This window comes from Nomascus leucogenys, chromosome 8, assembly GCF_006542625.1.
Source record: "Nomascus leucogenys isolate Asia chromosome 8, Asia_NLE_v1, whole genome shotgun sequence".
NCBI classification, from domain to species: domain Eukaryota; kingdom Metazoa; phylum Chordata; class Mammalia; order Primates; family Hylobatidae; genus Nomascus; species Nomascus leucogenys.
The window spans coordinates 64436234-64454316 of NC_044388.1; the positions used below are offsets into that span (position 1 = coordinate 64436234).

Genomic DNA, 18083 nt, shown 5'->3' on the forward strand with positions numbered 1-18083 from the left:
CTATGAACTTCTGTTTGACCTCTTGAAGAGTGTTTTTCAAGTGAAAATATGAATGATTTCCTCACATATTTCTGTGAAACTTTGGGGTCATGAGTCAATGAATGAAGCATAAAAGCTGGGAGAAAGAGAGGAAGGGAGAAGGGAGAGAAGAGGAGAGAAGCAACTTCCAAGAAGCTAGGAGCGCTTGTTTGGAGGATACTCAAGAGTGTCACTAGTAGGACTCTGTGGCCACAGAGCAAGATGGAGATTTTAGGCAGACTCCAATCCCATATCATTTGAAGCCTTATAAGATCTGGCCCAGGAAATTGGGAAGAAGCTGGAAAGAGTACACAATTCAATTCATAAGAAGGAGAATATTTGAAAAAATTTCACTTTCACTTGGAGTAAGAGTAACAGACTTCTGCCACAATACTAGATGACATTATCTGAAGCTGGGTCAACTTGAATCCAAAGGGACAGAAGCAAAATCAGTCCTGACAGAACGATGCCTTATTATCAGGGTGTTCATCAAAAGAGCTTAGTAGGAAAATTATCCTGAACATCGGCAGATATGTGTCCTGGTCAAAAATTTCTAGTGGATAAAAAACATGAACTCACTTAAGGCATACAATAATAGCTTTTAGAAATATTAGAGGGTCTTTGTGGGAAGGTCCCATAATTGCTATGCAGAAATGAGCCTGTGAAAGACAACCTGTGTGTCTCAGCTGCTGGGCACTGAGCTCCTCAAGCATCTCTGCTTTGCCTGCCATGGTATTTGGAGCATGATAGGTCCTTCTTGCTTGCCAAATACATGAAATCTAACTTCAGTAAAAATAAAGCACAGTGTATGCAGAAAGGCAACAAAATAAGAAAAATTAATAAAGACTGGCGCTTCATCCACAAACATAGATAATTATTGACCTTACATTAAGAGTGTCATTAAGAATGAATAGGAAGACAAATAGAACAAAATTAAAAGTCCACAAAGTGACACAAGAACACCTTTGCACAATAAAGATGATATCTCAAATAACTGGGGAAAGTTGGGCTTCTTAATAAAATGTATTGGGACAACTAAAAAGTCATTTGGAAAAATATAAAATTGTTTCCAAACTTCACAGAATACCAAGAAAAACCCCAAATGGATTAGCAGTCTCGATGTACAATTGAACCTGTTCATTTTTCCAAGAAAACTTGGGTGAATTTCCAACATAGCAGTTGGAAAGCCTTTCTGTGACTCAGTATTCAGAAGAAATAAAGAAAAAAATCAATATACCTGTCCACGTATAAATAAAACCTTTTTTGTGACAAAATAGACCACAAGCAGAGTCAAAAGAGAAATGAAAAACTGGGAGAAATTTTTGCACTTATATCAGTAAAGACTAAGCTCCCTAATAGTTGAAGCACTCTAAAAAAATCAAGAACAACAAAACTAATAGAAAAATATGGGCAAAATGCATGAATAGACAATTCACAGGATAAGAAAGGAAATGGCTTTTAAACATGAAAAAAAAAATCAACCAGGCTTATAAGAAAGAGAGATTCAGACTAAAATATATTGAGATATTATCCACCTACAGATTGGTGAATACTCTAAGAGTTGAACAATGTGTTCTGCTGGCTGGACTTGGAGCCTCTGGCACTTCACGCATTGCAGGTGGGAGAGCAAAATGCTGCAACCTCTGTGGAGGGGAATTTAGCAACAATTACCAGAATTACATACACATTTATCCTTTGACACAGCTTCTAGGAAGCCCCCTAAAATACATCTCTGCCAGTACAAAACAAGTTTGCTCAACTCCATTAATTGCAGAATTATTTGAAATAGCAAAGGGTTGGAAATACAAATGCCTATCAGTGAGGCATAAGCGAATACTAAGGCACTACTACACAATGGAGTCCTCAGAATGAAAAGAATGAGGAAGAGTTGGGTAAACAGAGTGTCCTCCAGGATACACCGCTAAGTGGAAAAAGGTGGGAAACAGTGATACGGTGTGCTGTATTTGCATATGAAAGCAGAGAAAATAAGCATGTAAATATACACATACAAACATATTACTTATGCATGCATATATCTATATGTTTCTATGTGTATGTTCTGGTTCTTTTGTAGAAAGAAACACTGGAAGAATAAATCAGAAACCGTAGTCACCTATAACAGATGTGGGGAGATGTGGGGCTGAGGTAATAGGAACAAAAGTGAGACATCTCTGAGAAAGCTTTTTTATATAGTTTTGATTTTGAACCACAAAAATGTACTATACCTTAAAAAAAAATGAAGCATAAAAGAAGAAGAAAATGACCATGCTAACTAGATCTTTAGACAACCATCGGAAATCAGGGAGATTTCTGAGTCAAACTTTTCTCCAAAAATTTATCACCACCACTCAACCCCCGTGGCACCCAGCAAATTCTGGAAAGATTGATAAAAATGGAGAATGAGAGCTAAGCCTGGGTGCCCAATGACAGGCTCACAGGCAGCTCTGGGGATCACCTGAGAAGCAGGATGGTAAGGACTGCAGGCTCCAGAGACAGGCCGACTTGGGTTAAACTGGCCACTTGTGGCTCCGTGAGAGGTGAGCTTAAGAAAGCAACTAGACCTCTCTGGGCCTGTTTCCTCCTCTGTAAAGGAGCACAGTAACACCTTCCGTGCTAGGTACTATGAAGCTGAAATGAAATAGTGCACAGTCTAGTACCTGGCCTGTGGAAAATTAGTCTCATCCAACCTGTTGTAGAAGGACCTACCAATTCCAGGAATAAGAGGTGACCATGAGGTCAGGTGACTTAGACTTTGGGAAGGAGAGGGGCTCAGGCAGGAAGCACACTTTTCTTTGTGGCATATCTAGCTCTTTACGTTCTCCTAGACTTGAGGGCAGTAGAAACAGAGAGGTCCCAGAGAGGGCATGGATGGGCATTTCCAAGGGGTGTGCTGTGCAGAGTGGGCCCCACAAACATTTGCCTAGGACCTAGAATTTAAACCACTGTCTGCTTCCTTTTCCTTTTCAATGTGGTTTCCCTTCTTCTCCAGAATTCTCCAGAAACTGCGGTGAAGGAATTTAAATTACTATGTTTTCTTTTTATTGTTGTCAAAGAAAAATGATTCCATGAAGAAATGAGCTTTGAAAAATGCCTGCAGGAGATTGTTAAATATTTGAGCTCAGTGTGGCTGTTATTGGGGACCAGAACTGGAATTATTTTTTTCATTAATGTAATTTTTGTCTCCGGAAGAAGCAGAGACACAGAGGCACCTCTGGGTTCCTGAGACTGTCAAAGATGTCTGCAACTGAGGTACAACAAGGAATGGACAGGGACAAGGGCAGGAAGCAAGAGGTAGCCCTTGGGTCTGGGTTCCAAACTCACTTCCAATAGATACTGATCTGGGTATGTGACACTTTATTTCTAAGTAAGTCTGACTGATTAAGGTGAAAAAACAACAAAACTATAACATTTAGGTAAAATCAATCTTAAAATCAGATTCATTCATTCATTTATTCTACTTGTTATATAAACATATATTGAGTACCTGTTACACCAGCGTGCATTCTAGCTGGGGGGAAGGTAGAGCCCACGAAACCTGATTAAGGTAGCTGCCGTGGTTGAGAGGAGAACTAAAACAAAAATCAGGATGGGTTCTTGGGTTTGGAAGGAATCTTAGAGGTCATCTCACATTACCCTTCATGTTGCAGATCAAGAAACTGGGACCCAGGGCAGTCCCACCCAAAACTATCCAGTTAATTAAGGGAAGAATTTCCTAACTTGAAGTCCAGCACAATCTTCATCACAAGCTGCTGGTTCAGAGAACAACTTGCAAGTGCGTGAAAGAGAGACAAAAGCCTAGAAAATATTTAGTTGGTAAAATATTTGTTTATTTATTTATTTATTTATTTATTTGGTGAGTTGATGACTTAATTTTCCTCCTCAAAATTCTGGAAGAGAATTCCTGGAGGGCAGGTGCTGGGCAGGTAGGGAAAATGTATTTAATTAATCGTTTCATAATTCACTCACAATTATGGGCTTCTTGGGATAACATCCATTAAGATCCTGAAGGAAGGCTTCGCTGTGCTAATGGAGGATGAATCACCTTACTATCTTACATACTGGTTAGCTCTTCAAAATATGTGCCTTTGAATAAAAAGGCCTTGCTATTGCGGCTGAACTTGGATTCACTTTGTCTCTATGGCAACCACAGCAAATCCCCACAAGTCACAGGAAAAGGGCACTTGACATCTTGAAGCACAACAGACAGACCCTTTATATCATAGCCATTCTTCTCACTGCTAGAAGGTAGAATAAAGGGAGAAGACACCATCAAACACGCATTCCAGAGCTGCAGAATCAAAACCTTTCTGCACCCAGCCTGATTGTTTAAGCTGTTGCTGAGTTCAAGAGTCATTCATGAATATCGCTACTTAACAAGTGACAACTTCAACTTGCTCTCTGATAGTCTCCTCAACTACCCTGACCCCAAACACTTGCAGAGTTGGACCTAGTTATAATTTACATATATGATAAATTGATTTGGCTGCATAAGACAGACGAGCTAAATGAACAGTGGCTGAAACTTACAAGGTTGTATTCCTTCACACAGAAAGTCGAGAGGAAGGCAGCCCAGTGCACCCATGGCTTTCAACAAAGCTTTTAAAAAAACAAGATTCCCTCCAGGAAACTACTCCACTGTCTTCCTCATGGTCCCAAAGCCATCACAGTCTCATTTCAGGTAGCAGAGAAGGGAGGGATGATGAAGAAGGAGCAATGTGTGTATGCTCTCTTTTAAAGAGGTTTTACTGAAGTTGCCATACAGCTCATTGACGAGTATTTAATTACTTGGTTATACCTGGTTTTGGAAGAGGTAGAGAAATACAGTTTTTATTCCTGATAGTCTTGTGGTTCTTTAAAAAGCAGGGGTTCTATTGTAAGGATGGAAGGATGGAAGGGAGCATAGATACATAGATACTTAGGTAGCCCACAGTCCTAGTACCCTTGAAGACCTGAACTAACCCCTTGATGCCTCTTGGTTCAAACTATAGCTCAATTTTGGCTCCCAGCTCTAGTCCATAAGTCCATTGGTTGAAATGGTCTTGTTATAATTATGGGCCAATGATCCTAAGATTGCAATATATGTGGAGGTATTACCCCTTGGTGTAGAAGAAGTTGTATAATGAAGTTATCAGGCAGAGGGATATGGGGGCCTCTATGGCCTGGCTTGGTGCTGGCTGGACCTTGCTGGGGGACATGTTCTCTGGAGGATGTGGGCTCCTGAGCTCAGCATTTTGAAGAGAAGCATGGTCAGGCTGGTGAATAACTGGACATAATATGAAGCAGAGAGATGTCATCTCCACCCTTGTGGACACAATGATTGCTAAGTCCAAGCTTGGGTGCCAGCTATGGGGTGGAGGGAGGCTGAGAAAGCTGGAGCCAGCACCTGAGGGCCTCAGCAGCCACAGAGCCTCAGGTGCATGAGAGGTTGGATTCAGGCATAGCGTTTTCTGCTGAGTTGTTTATGGGAAAACCTCACATGTCTCTTTCCAGGATTATAGAGGGTCATATTTTCAGGGAGCCTGGACTTATTGCTTCAATGAAGGAAGGCCATAACAGAACAACTTAGATTCAGAATATCACTTTTTCACTTCTGAGGTTCAAAAGAAACTTTCAAACTCCCAGAAGATATAATGAGTTGTCAGAAAGGGATTTTGTGTCTGAAGACCTGGCTCTTGGGTATTAAAAGCAAATATTTCTGCCATAAGTGACAGATTTGGGGAAAATGCTTGATCATAAGGACGTAAGAGACAATTTTTCTCAGCCCATAAGTTTTGAGTCTATGTGGGGACAGGAAGAAGAGTCAGGGAAGAGAACAATAGAGAAGGACAGTGATGGGGATCTGTATCCTGCTGCCTCAGGCTCAGTCTGGAAGGAAAAGTGTCAGGGAAGCCCCAGACTGGTTTGGGGATTTTGTGCTCTGAATTTCCCTTGGGGCTCTGAGTGGAACTAAGAACTCCTAATGTCTCCTGCTCCACTGTGACATAGGCAAAGAAAGAAAAGATGACAGCATGGGAGACGGGTTTGAGGTGGTGTTACATGAACCCTATGCAAACCACCAATTGTGCTGATGGAGATCAGAATATGCCACCCGAAAATATGCCATGTAGGCATAAGGATTATTTTGAGTTGAAGGAAAATGAAAAATGGCAGATGCAGGAAAAGCTCCCTACCCTTCCCCTTTCTGCCTAAAAGCAGAGTATAAATTTCCCTCTGTCAAGGTGTCACCACTCTCCTCTCTCATAAAGAAAGAGAACTCTTATCACGGGGGATGGTGCCAGCTCAAATCTGCATAAACAAACCTTACTGAAATAACCCGGATCTTCCATTTGTTTCCTCTCATATGTTTGCCTTCCCACAATTTGTCACCCTAGAAGCCCAAAACCTCCCCTTTGTCTTGTCACTTCTCCACAAATGTATTGCTCTTTGTTAAAATGGTCTATAAGCTCTGAGGCCTCACAACTTCTTTGGGTTTTCACTTTCTTTTCTGTGAGACTGCTACGCACACATAACAAAAATTAAGATACTAATGTCAAATTAAATATGTATGCTTTTTTTTTCTGTTAATCTGTCTTTTGCCAGTTTAATTTGCAGGGCCCCAGTCACTGAACATAAGAGGGTAAAGGAAACAGGTTTCCCCTCCCCTATAGGAACAAGGGCAGCAGTGTTTTCCCAAGGGTCCTAGAGATTGGTAAAGGCAAGAGGTTGAGTGACAGAGTGTGTGAGTACAGTGCAGCAGGGCAAAGGGACACATCACAGGTCGGCAAATGTGGGTAGACTAGCACGCAATGGCATTTACACAAGCCCACACTGCCTTGATTTTTCATCAACTTCTCAGAATTTAGATGGCACCCTGAGGAGTGGGAGGAACAAGTTCTGAATGGACGGAGTTTAAAGCTAAAAGGGCTAAGAATACTGAATTAATCAGATCGAGTCATTTCTGCCATCAGAAAACATACAGGCTCAAGACAAACACTAAATTCAGGACAAAACAAAGAATGCCCCATATTTGGCACTCCTGAGTTAAGAGCATGAGAAATTTGAATTTGCTACAGAATTGTGTATCATCCAGCTTATTAAAAAAACACTGGGCTTTACATCTACCTGAATGAAATAGTAAAAGGTGCTATTATTTCTGACAGGGTCAAACACTATTCAATCAGGTATTATTCATATTTACAAATAAATAATTGCATAAAAACCTAATGAAACAAGGATCCTCTAAGGAGGAAATAGTTGACTTATCAAGGACTGCCCAAGAGGAGAGGTCCCTCACTGCTAGACCTTCACTGTCTTCCAGCAAGCCCTAAAATCTCACAGGTTGTTCTCCAAGACAGGTTCTGCTCTGCTGCTTCTCTGCTCAGCAGCTCCCAGAGGCTCCCACAATTTTATTCTGCCTCGCCCCTCATGACATTCTCTGGGGAAGCTGGGTGCCATTGCTCTAGGATAATTACAAGCAAAGTACTGGATGGAGAGTCTTAGTGGTGCTCTTACATGTGTGTTTTATCACTTCCTCCCTTCATTGAATTTCATTCTTTAGCCATGAAAAAGAAGCTATCTGTGAATGCCTTCAGTGGACGTGACCAGATGGTCTCCCCGGGTCTGTTGGGTTCCTGTCTCTGGTCACTTCACTGGGGATGATTCCCTCCATTTTCTGGCTGTCAAGTTTGGGCTCATTACATCACCTCCCTTAACTTTGACTTTCTCATGCATACAACTTGGATATTCACTTTCCACACAGAAATGTTGAGAAATCAATATCAATCTCTGTGCCTGGCACATAGTGGGTGCCCATTAGTGTTTCTTCCCTTTCTTTTTTTTTGAAACAGGATCTCACTCTGTCACCTAGGCTGGAGTGCAGTGGCATGATCGTAGCTCACTATAGCCTTGAGTTCTTGGCCTCAAGTGATCCTCCTGCCTCAGCCTCCTGAGTAGCTAGAATGACAAGTAGTCACCTCCTTATGAGTCCCAGATTTCTGTGTGTTTGTCTACATCTTCTTTTTTATTTTTTTGTAGAGACAGCATCTTACTATGTTGCCTAGGCTGGTCTTGAACTCCTAGGCTCAAGTGATCCTCCCTCCTCAGCCTTCCAAAGTGCTGGGATTATAGGAGTGAGCTGCTGCATCCAGATCCTTCCCTTTCTTGATACCTTTTCTGGAGTGAAGAATGTCTGAGCATTTCTTCACACCCAGCTTGTATTGGAATGTTTGAATAGAATTTGCTGCACGTCTTCTGTAACCAGTGTCAGATTTTGAGGCCATCTACAAAACTGTGTACTCATATGTTGCTCTTTATTTTTAACAGATCTGAATATTTCACATCTATTTAGTAGGAATACTGGGAAAACTTGATTTTCTCAAAGGGAAAAGTGATTTTGTCAGTTGGATAAGTGTGTCCAAGCAATAGGAAATCTAACTGACATACACGAGCCCACTCTTTCTATGGTAAGTATTGAATTATATTAGACAAAGACCTGAGAACTGTTGCTAAGTTCCCAATGGATGCTAAAAATAGGTAGGATACTGTGGTTTCATTATCTGGAGCAGAGGTGAGGAGACTTTAAAAATATCTAGTTAAGGGCCATTTATAGTCAATCAAGGTTTATTTAAATAAATAGCAATTAAATGTAGAACATTTATACAAAAATAGAGGAAAAATAGAAATCATGTTCTATATTGGCTGTTAAGATAAACAACAGAACATAAAACTCTACTAAACAAATACAGTGAAAAATAAAACCACATACTGCAAAATTTTGATTATCTGGAGCTCTGTAGAAAGGAGCTGATTACTGACTTTTCTATATGGCTCAGGGTTTATATCTTCAAGAAATGATTTTTTTAAAGACTTCGAAGGTAAAGCTCTCTAAAATGGACCCCATCCTTCCAAGCATTCTTAAACATAGTATGAAGAACACAATCTAACTTCTTCCTGATATAGTTTGGATGTGTGCTCCTCCAAATCTCATGTTGAAATGTGACCTCCAATGTGAGAGATGGGCCTAGTGGGAGGTGTCTGAGTGAAAGGGGAAGATTCCTCATGATTAGCTTGGTGCTGTCCTTGCAATAATGAGTGAGCTCTCATGCTATTAATTTATGCCGGAGCCGGCTGTTTAAAAGAGCCTGAGACCTCCTCCCCTGTCTCTTGCTCCCTCTCTCGCCATGTGACATGCTGGCTCCCCTTCACCTTCCGCCAGGACAACCTTCCCGAAGCCTTCACCAGAAGCGCAGCAAGATAAAGCCATGCTTGTAGAGCCTGCAGAACTGTGTGCCGAATAAATCTCTTTCCTTTATAAATTATCCAGTCTCTGGTATTCCTTTATAGCAATGCGAAACAGACTACCACAGGGTCTCAATTAATTCATATTAATATCTATTATTCTAAAGTCCTGTGTTAATACAATAACGTCCTCAGTATCTGCTTAAGTACATGGAGCTGTTTGTCTCTATTTCTTTTCTTTTCTCTTTTTTTGGAGACAGGCTGTGTAATCCGGAGTGCAATGGTGTGATCATAGCTTACTACAGCCTCCACCTCCTGGGCTCAAGCGATCCTCCTGCCTCAGCCTCTCAAGTAGCTGGGACCACAGGTGCTTGCCTCTTTTTTAGTCCCAGATTTCTGCGTGTTTGTGTGCATCGTCTCTCCTTGCCTGGCTGTGAATTCTCACTGCAGCCATATGTCTACCTCTCATACCCCTTATCTCTGTTAGTGATTGGAAAGTTGGGTCCAAGTTTGTGAAAATTTTTTATTTGTAAACTAAAAATATATTCATTCTGGTGAACATCTGACAGTTTAAGAGGAATGGATATGAGCCTTTTTATTTTTTATTTTTCGCTCTGCCTGTTCCAGATTATATCTTATTATCAATTGATGTATAATACAATAAAAGCTTTTTATAAACCATAAAGCATTCATACAGCTTAAAGTGGTGTGAGTATCTTTACTGATTTTTGTGCAACCTGCATTTCCCATCTAGCCAGCCATGCCCAGCCCTTCTAGGCCCTGAACTGAAGGCACTTGTCCACCTACTGGTTATCTTTATTAAGTGACTGGGCAAATAGATTGAGATGGTGCCAGTAGTGTAGAAATAGATTGTACCAGGATCTTGGATTTTATGTTCAGGAGTCACAGTTGGCTCATTTTTTCAACAAATTCGACTGAGCATCCTGGCCACTATGCTATTCCAGGCCCCACGCTTGCTGGAAGCACTGGGGCGGGTGTCCAGGCAGAACTCTGTAATTTCTCTAGAGGCTGGTGGAGCCTGGGGCACCTGGAACCCTCAGGGCAGTCTCTTCCTGCTGAGAGCAGCCTTAGTGGTTTATCCCAGTTTGCTGTACAGATTTCATTTGCTGTGTATGTCATGGTGTGAAAAATGCTGAGAAGGCCAGATGTTAGGTGGTTATACTGAGTTGCAAGTTGTTGCATTGAAGGGTATGGATGGTGCGTCCTCTACCCTGCTTGGCAGGCTTTGCTGCGAATGCATTTTTTGTCCTTGTCACAGTAAACAGAGACATCTATATTTGAGAGTTCACTCTCACTAAGCTACTGATTCAGTTCTCTGCGAGACAACCAGGCTGGTACTAATATATGAAAGTGTTTTAATAGTTAAATTCATTCAGTCTGGGCGTAGTAGCTAATGCCTGTAATCCCAGCACTTTGGGAGGCGGAGGTGGGCAAATCACCTGAGGTCAGGAGTTCAAGACTAGCCTGGCCAACATGGTGAAACCCTGTCTTTGCTAAAAATACAAAAATTAGCCAGGCGTGGTGGCGCATGCCTGTAATCCCAGCTACTCGAGAGGCTGAGGCAGGAGGTAGGCTGAGGCAGGAGCCTGGGCTTGAGCCCAGGAGGCGGAGGCTGCAGTTAGCCAAGATCGTCCCACTGCACTTCAGCCTGGGTGACACAGAGACTCTGTCTCAAAAAAAAAAAAAAGTTAAATTCATTCATTGGACATGTATTTCTTGAGCACAGACACTGTAATAAACTCTGGTGACACAGGATGAATAACATATAACATAAGACTCTTCCTCCAGTGGGCTCGGGAGGGAGATGGCTGGGTACACAAATAATCATCATCTGCTGTGATGAAAGCCCCGCACAATTCTGGCCTTCATAAGGGGACACTTATCCTGCCCTTTCTCTCCTGTTCCAAACATGACATGAACATAGCATGACAAGATTCTCAGTCTTGCTAAACACCTCATGGTATGTTTGACCTCCTATGTCATAGTTCTTTGTGGTATAACAGCTTATTGCATGATGAAGACTCATGGGTTCATTACATTGCTTATCCTCACATCCTATCTGCAGCCTCTAGTCCAAGGCTCCCAAGGGCCCCACGACATCTGATGCATCTTAGCACAGAGCAAGCTAATGCCGACTCATGCCACATCCCTGTTACACACAAGAGGTCAGAGAGGAAGCAGGGCAGAGCAGTTTTCCTCTGAGCCAGACCTCAGAGGTGGCCGTGGTATTTTTGTTTTTCCTTCCATCAAACAAAAGGTTTGTTAAGCCTACAAACTTTCCACTGTAAATGAGGTTGAGACTTTTGTTGAGAAAGATCTGGAATGGAACAGATTAAGTTTTTAAAACCCAATTAAGCTTGAAAAAAAAGTTGAGTCAACTATGATGATAAAAACATTTGACCTACAAGAATGAAAGGAAACTACACAAGTAAACAAAGCCACATTTAATGATGGAGGCCTAATTGCTTTGTTTTGAAAATACAGGATTATTTTGAGCTTCAAAAGGAAATGTGCTTTTTGCACAATTTGAAGGTTGTAGTTTCCTTCTCAAAGAAAAATGATTGGAGATTTCACTTGGGTAAAATTTAAGAGAGCTTTGTCCCTTGAGCACCTGAAATCTTCAGAGTTAAGTTGTGATTTGTCTTTTTTGTCTGAAAATGACTACAACTAATGTTAACTGAGCATTTGCCAAGGACTATGCCAATGAATTATCTCTTACTAATCAGAAACACAGCACAGTAGTGGTGAGCCAAATTTTATGCTGCTTTTGTTGTATGATAAAAGATTCAAGAGATACAAAAGAAAGAAAAATAAGGTTATCTCTGAATACAGCATGTGGCATCGCTGTTGTACTGGTGATTATGTGAAGGGCAAGATCACTTTTGAGAACATGCTCATTACTCCTCCAAAACCACATTTAGAGTCTGCGTGATCCAAGGACAGCAGCTGAGTTTGTTATCAATTCAGATTCTACTTTGTACTTTGTGGACCCCAATAATGTACCAGCAAGAAACTCGAGTCTCCTATGTTGAGAAAAATGTGACTTTGGCTGTAAGGAGGTTTCATGAGGCAAAGATTTTTAGTCTCCCTGAGCAAAATTTCGTGTTTTGTTTTTTTTTTCCAGGAGAGGTTCATATCAGTGCTTGGAATATCTGAAGTACAGGCATTCTGGAATTAATGAATATACCACCCATTCAAGCAAGTCAGGGAGTTGTGTTGAAAATGGGAAGGCTTCTCATGGGCCTGGAGACCAGAAGGCAATTGCGGACCCCTTCCTCTTCCCAGGGCAGCCAGCTCACCAAGCTTCTGTCACAGTGGCCTCTTTCTGTTCGTCCAATACATGACTCATCTTTTGCATTGGGGCCTTTGTATCTGCTGTACATTCTGCCTGCAAGGCTCCTTGAACTCAGCTCTTTTTTTTTTTTCTTAGCTCAAAAATCAAGATTTTTTTCCCCTGTCTTATCTAAAGTAGACTTTCTCAAGTTAGGGCATCTATTCTAGTCTACAATTGTACGTTTATGGCAGGTCATTATTATCTGGCCCCCTTCACCTCCATGTAAGATCCATGACAGCAGGATCTGTGTCCCTCTTGTTCACCAGTGGGGTCCACTTGACATATAGTTGTTGCTCAATGCACATGTGTGTGTATGTATGTGTGTGTGTATATATATATATACACACACACAAATATACATATATATTATATATTTTATATATATATATATTTAGAGATAGCATCTCACTCTGTTGGCCTGGCTGGAGTGAAGTGGCATGATCATAGCTCACTGCAGCCTTGACCTCCTGGGCTGGAGAAATCCTCTTGCCTCAGCCTCCCAAATAGCTGAGACTACAGACATGCACCACCACACCTGGCTTATTATTATAATTATAATTTATTTGTAGAGACAGGGTCTCACTATGATGCCCAGGCTAGTCGTGAACTCCAGGCCTCAAGGGATCCTCCCACCTCAGCCTCCCAAAGTACTGGGATTATAGACATGAGCCACTGCACTGGCTCAATGCATGTTTATTAAGTGAATGAATGAATGAGTAAGTGAATTCGTGAATAAATGAATAATATAAATTTAGCTATATTAGCAAAACGGGATATTACAGGACAGCACACAAACCTTATTACTGTTGTTTCTCTGAAAAATGTGCTCCCTGAGAATGCAACTTGTGAGTGGGCGAGAGACTACATAAAATGGTTAAAAAGGGCTAGGGCATAAAAAGTAGAAATAACAATATACAGAGATGAAATTTGCCTCTGAAGAAGCATAAAGGAAATCTGCTTGCCCTGAATAATCTTTAAGTCTGAAAACGTTTCATCTATCAAAATCTTGTCACTCATCACTAGTTCCCACTCCCAATAACACTTTTCTTGAGAAGATAGAAATGTGCACCCACATTCTTGACTGTATCACGCTTCCTGCAAAAACTGCGGGTGGAGAGGCAGGGGAGAAAAAGCATCAGGGACGTGTTGAAATAACTCATATTAGTGACCCTTAATTCCACAGTCAGTTTTAAATGGGCAACTCTGTCTTCAGAAGCCTAGGCTTTTGAATCTGTAGAAATCTGCAGCTCACAATGTAAGCCTTTGGCTACCAGGAAATGAAGTGATGAAATAATAATTTGATGAGTAGAGGAGGGAGGATGTTTGCTCATAGAGTTGTCTGCAGGTTGTGAGAGTGCCAGAATTTGGGCTTCTGGAGGAGGGAGAGAAGATTGGAGGAATCTGAAAGAAAAAAACAAAGTCCTCTGGTCCTGAGACCTTCCTCCAGGGATTGAGAGGCTGGGGTAGAGGTTAGGGGCCGGAGGGAGAAGTGAGAGCTACAGTTTGGGGAAGTTCTGGGATCTTCTGCTTCTATCCCTGCACGTAGCAAGACATTGGGATTTTCCAAAGCTTCAGGATAGATGAGACAGTGCAGCCCAGAGTCTGAAGTGGCCTCAGCTATGTAGGCAGAAAGATGTTGGTGATGCCTGAATGTTCTTGTGTGAGCATGAGAGTAAGCTGGCAGCTAATTCCCTGCCACTGAGCCTACCCCTTCTTGGCTTAGAGTTACAGTCTTGGGTTACAGTGTCACTGACATAATCTCCAAAGATCTGATCATGTCTTCTAATGAGTCCTAAGAACCACTTGAGACATACCAACTCCTGTAGAGATTCAGAGGAGGAAAAGTGCACTTCTTGCTGTGGGTCAGGAAAAGGCTCCAGGAAAGAGCTGGCTCGGAGGGATAAGGAGGCTTTTAGTGGATGGGGAAAGAAAAGCATTCAAAGATGAAACAGCAAGAGCAAAGTACAGAGGGAACGCAGAGGTGTTGTCAAAGACTGATGTGGAGACCTGCTGCACGTAGTCGGGAGGAGAGGGAGGGGCTAACAGCCACTGGGGACTATGGATGGAGGCAGTGTTCTCAAGAAGAGTACAACAGTAAAAACAAACAAACAGAAAAACAAAAACAAAAAAAAGAGGCTGATGACAAAGGAGGCACTGGAAAAACACCACTTTTGCCAGGGATTGATTGGCAACACCTTCTCCTGAATGAAGTAATCATTTCTTTGACAATAGAGATTTATTAAATTCCCAGTACATTGCCAGGTGCCATCCTGACTTTGGGAATAAAACAAAGGCTAGTAAAGATGAAAACAAAAGTCCCTTCCTTCGTGGAGTTTACATTCCAGTGGGGAAGATAGGAAGTAAACAAATAACAAAGTCAATCAGAAAGTGGTAAATCCTATGGAGAAGAATACAGCTCAGCCGGGGAGCAAGGGTACCGTCAGTGGCACAGGAGCCGTGTTGTCTGGGACTGTGAAAGCAGACACTGCCTCCCAAGGTTTCATGCCTGTGCTCATTCATTCATTCATGCTCTTTGCTTATATTTTTTGCCAGGCACTGGAGCAGAGCTATAAACAAGATGAGCAAAATCTATTCCTCATGGAGCTCAGGGTCTAGTAAGCAAGTAACAAATAAGTAATATCATGATAAGTAGTGGTAGTGGTCATTGTGATAGAGAAAAATAGCAGAGCAAGGCGATAAGAAGGGACAAGAGGGTGGGTGGGGGGTAGTAAGGAGATGATACTTGAGCACAGAAGGAATGAACTATGAATATCCCAGGAGGAGAAAAGCAAGGACAAATGCCCTGAGAAGAACTGAGCTTTGAGTGTCATGGAATGGTAAATTCATGCATGACAATGTCTTCTCTCTCCTCTTCTCTTCTTTCTTTTATATTAAACACATCTGCTTCTCAGCAAAGGATCTGTGTAAAGCAAGGCATCATCTTACTGCCAGGGGAGACATCGCTGGGGTCTGGTTAGAAGATCTGGCTCTGTTTTCTCCAATGAAGGTCTTTATAGGAAATCTGCATTAGTGCCTTGTCTGTGTTCATCGACCCTCTACTTCATGGCAGAAGGGCACTGACTTGAAGGCCCCTGAGAAGCGAAGGAAGGGGAGCCTCTGTCCCCTCTCTAGCTGGCTTCCCTGGCACATGCTGGTTTCCCTCCAATTCTGTGGTGCACGTCATGACCAGGGGAGGAAAGAATTCAGCTGGACCACCTCAAGGCCTGTGTGATGGAGTTGAAAGCTTTGCTGATGTACATGTTGATGGTCAAGGAAGGCTTTCTGAACACTTACCTGGTGCCCACAGAGGCTGTGAGAGCTGGAAGCTGGAAAGAGTCAGTCTGGGGTCCTAAAAGGTATCTTCTCTTCAGTGCCGACATCAGGGGCATGTTGGTGATAGAAACAGGGTCTCTGCATGGCCACAGGCACCATTAATTGGTTCAGTTTTCTTCCATTTCTTCTGAGCTCACCCTGACCCTACGCACTGCTGACCAGGAGTTCTAACCTGCAGCATCGTGGGTGGGCCCACCTTGCAGCCTCATCAGGGTTGAGTTTGTTACTCTTATTGATGAAGAAACTGAGACTCAGAAGCATAAAGGCCCTGACCCAGGGTTACATAGTGGTGGGGCAAGGGCAGGAGCCCAGCTTCTCTCACTTAGAGGAAATCTGCAAGGACGATCATTGTTCTGAAAGAGGGGTGGGAGGGGGTCTGAACTTCTGAGGCAGCCTCACTTCTGCAGCGTTGTCTGTGGTAAGGACACACCACCATGGCTGCACATTAGAATCACCTGGGCAGCTTTTAAAACTTAACTCGGGCCAATTAAAACAGAATCTCTGGGGGGGAGACCCAGGCATCGGGATTTTTTCCCAAAACTGCCCAAATGGTTCCAATGTGTAGCCCAGATTAAGAACCACTGTTTAATGGCAAAAATCAGTCGCAGCTGTTGAAAATTTTTTTAAATGCAATAATCTTGGCATTCTCTTGTTTTAAAAAGGACTAATAGCTTGCTATTTCTTCCTTCTCTGGTCACTCCAGAGTAGTCATTTTTCAAGATAAGGACCTGGGTTAAGTGAGCATAAAAACATGAATAAAAATTAAAATAAATTACTAAGTGAGAAATAAAAGCCATGAATAATATAACAAGGGGAAGAGCTGGAAGAACTAGGGCAGAAAGCAAAGCCAAGAAAATAAGAAGAGGGTCATTGGGAAAGCCTCTGTGGAGTCGGAATACAAATGGAGGAAGGAAAGCTGGTGTGTAAATCCTGTCTTTTTGATACTCGGGCCCAGTAAGTACCTTGGATACCTGAGGGATTTCAGTTCTTGCAGATGATTGACAAGCTCCAGCCACGGGCTGCCAGCATCCCCCAGAAAGAGCAGCCATGCTCAGGTCTGTACAGCGTGTTCTAGACTGAGCAGGGCACGGTGAAGAACAGTAGAATTGCAGTCACGTGGCCAGGCATGGTGGCTCATGTCTGTAATCCCAGCACTTTGGGAGGCCGAGGCAGGCAGATCACGGGGTCAGGAGTTTGAGACCAGCCTGGCCAACATAGTGAAACGCCGTCTCTACTAAAAATACAAAAATTAGCCGGGCATGGTGGTGCGTGCCTGTTGTCCCAGCTACTCGGGAGGCTGAGGCAGGAGAATTGCTTGAATTCGAGAGGCAGGGGTTGTGGTGAGCTGAGATCAAACCATTGCACTCCAGCCTGGGCAACAAAGTGAGACTCTGTCTCAAAAGAAAAAAAAAAGACCACACACTCATACAGGTGTCCAAAAAAAAAAGAGAATTGCAGTCACGTAAGCCCCAGGCCTTCGTATTGGAATCCAGCGGGGAGGATGAGGAGGAAGGGGCCTTGTTTTGTTTGAAAAAACCCCGGTAATTTGGTCACACTCCTTCCCTCTCCCTTCCCTTTTCTCCTCCACCCCTACATTGAGAATTACTGTCCCCACAAGGGCTCACTCGTGTGACCAGATCTCCTGCAGGTTCAAAACAATCCCAAACTTTGGGTCTAGCATATCATTTGCACCTTCCAGGCAGCTCCTGAAGGAACACACTCCCACTGGGAAGGGTGGCAGGTAATGATTCCCAGAACCTGTCACTTAATGATTGACATTAGTCTTAGTCATGGTTACCACCAAAACTTCCCCAAAGGAGGGACATCTGGGTCCTTTGATTGGCCGATAGTATATTCTCCAGGAAGATTTGCTTCCAACCAATTCCCAGCAAGCTCAAGCAATAGATGACAACATTTTATAAACCCAAATATTTTATCAAATGGTAACCAAGTTTTGGGCCTTCAGATAATACATTCTTTCTTAGACACAGTCCACTAAATACAGATCTCATCATGAACGATTTGTTTGTTTGAACTGGTGATTCTTCATCATCAGTTTATTATGGTTGAAAGTTGAGAAAGCACATACAATTGCCAGATATTTGGGGGACAATTGGAAGGCACAGAATTTCCCGAATGACCTCTATGAAATTGTAGTTGA

At 42.5% G+C, this 18083-nt stretch overlaps 1 long non-coding RNA gene across 1 annotated transcript; it reads left to right on the top strand.

Annotated features, from left to right (window-relative positions):
• The first annotated feature begins 11307 nt into the window (after positions 1-11307).
• LOC105740241 lies at positions 11308-16837 on the top strand. Its single transcript, XR_001116263.2, has 2 exons — positions 11308-11512; positions 15507-16837. It is a non-coding gene; the product is annotated as an uncharacterized LOC105740241 (long non-coding RNA).
• The last annotated feature ends 1246 nt before the right edge of the window (positions 16838-18083 follow it).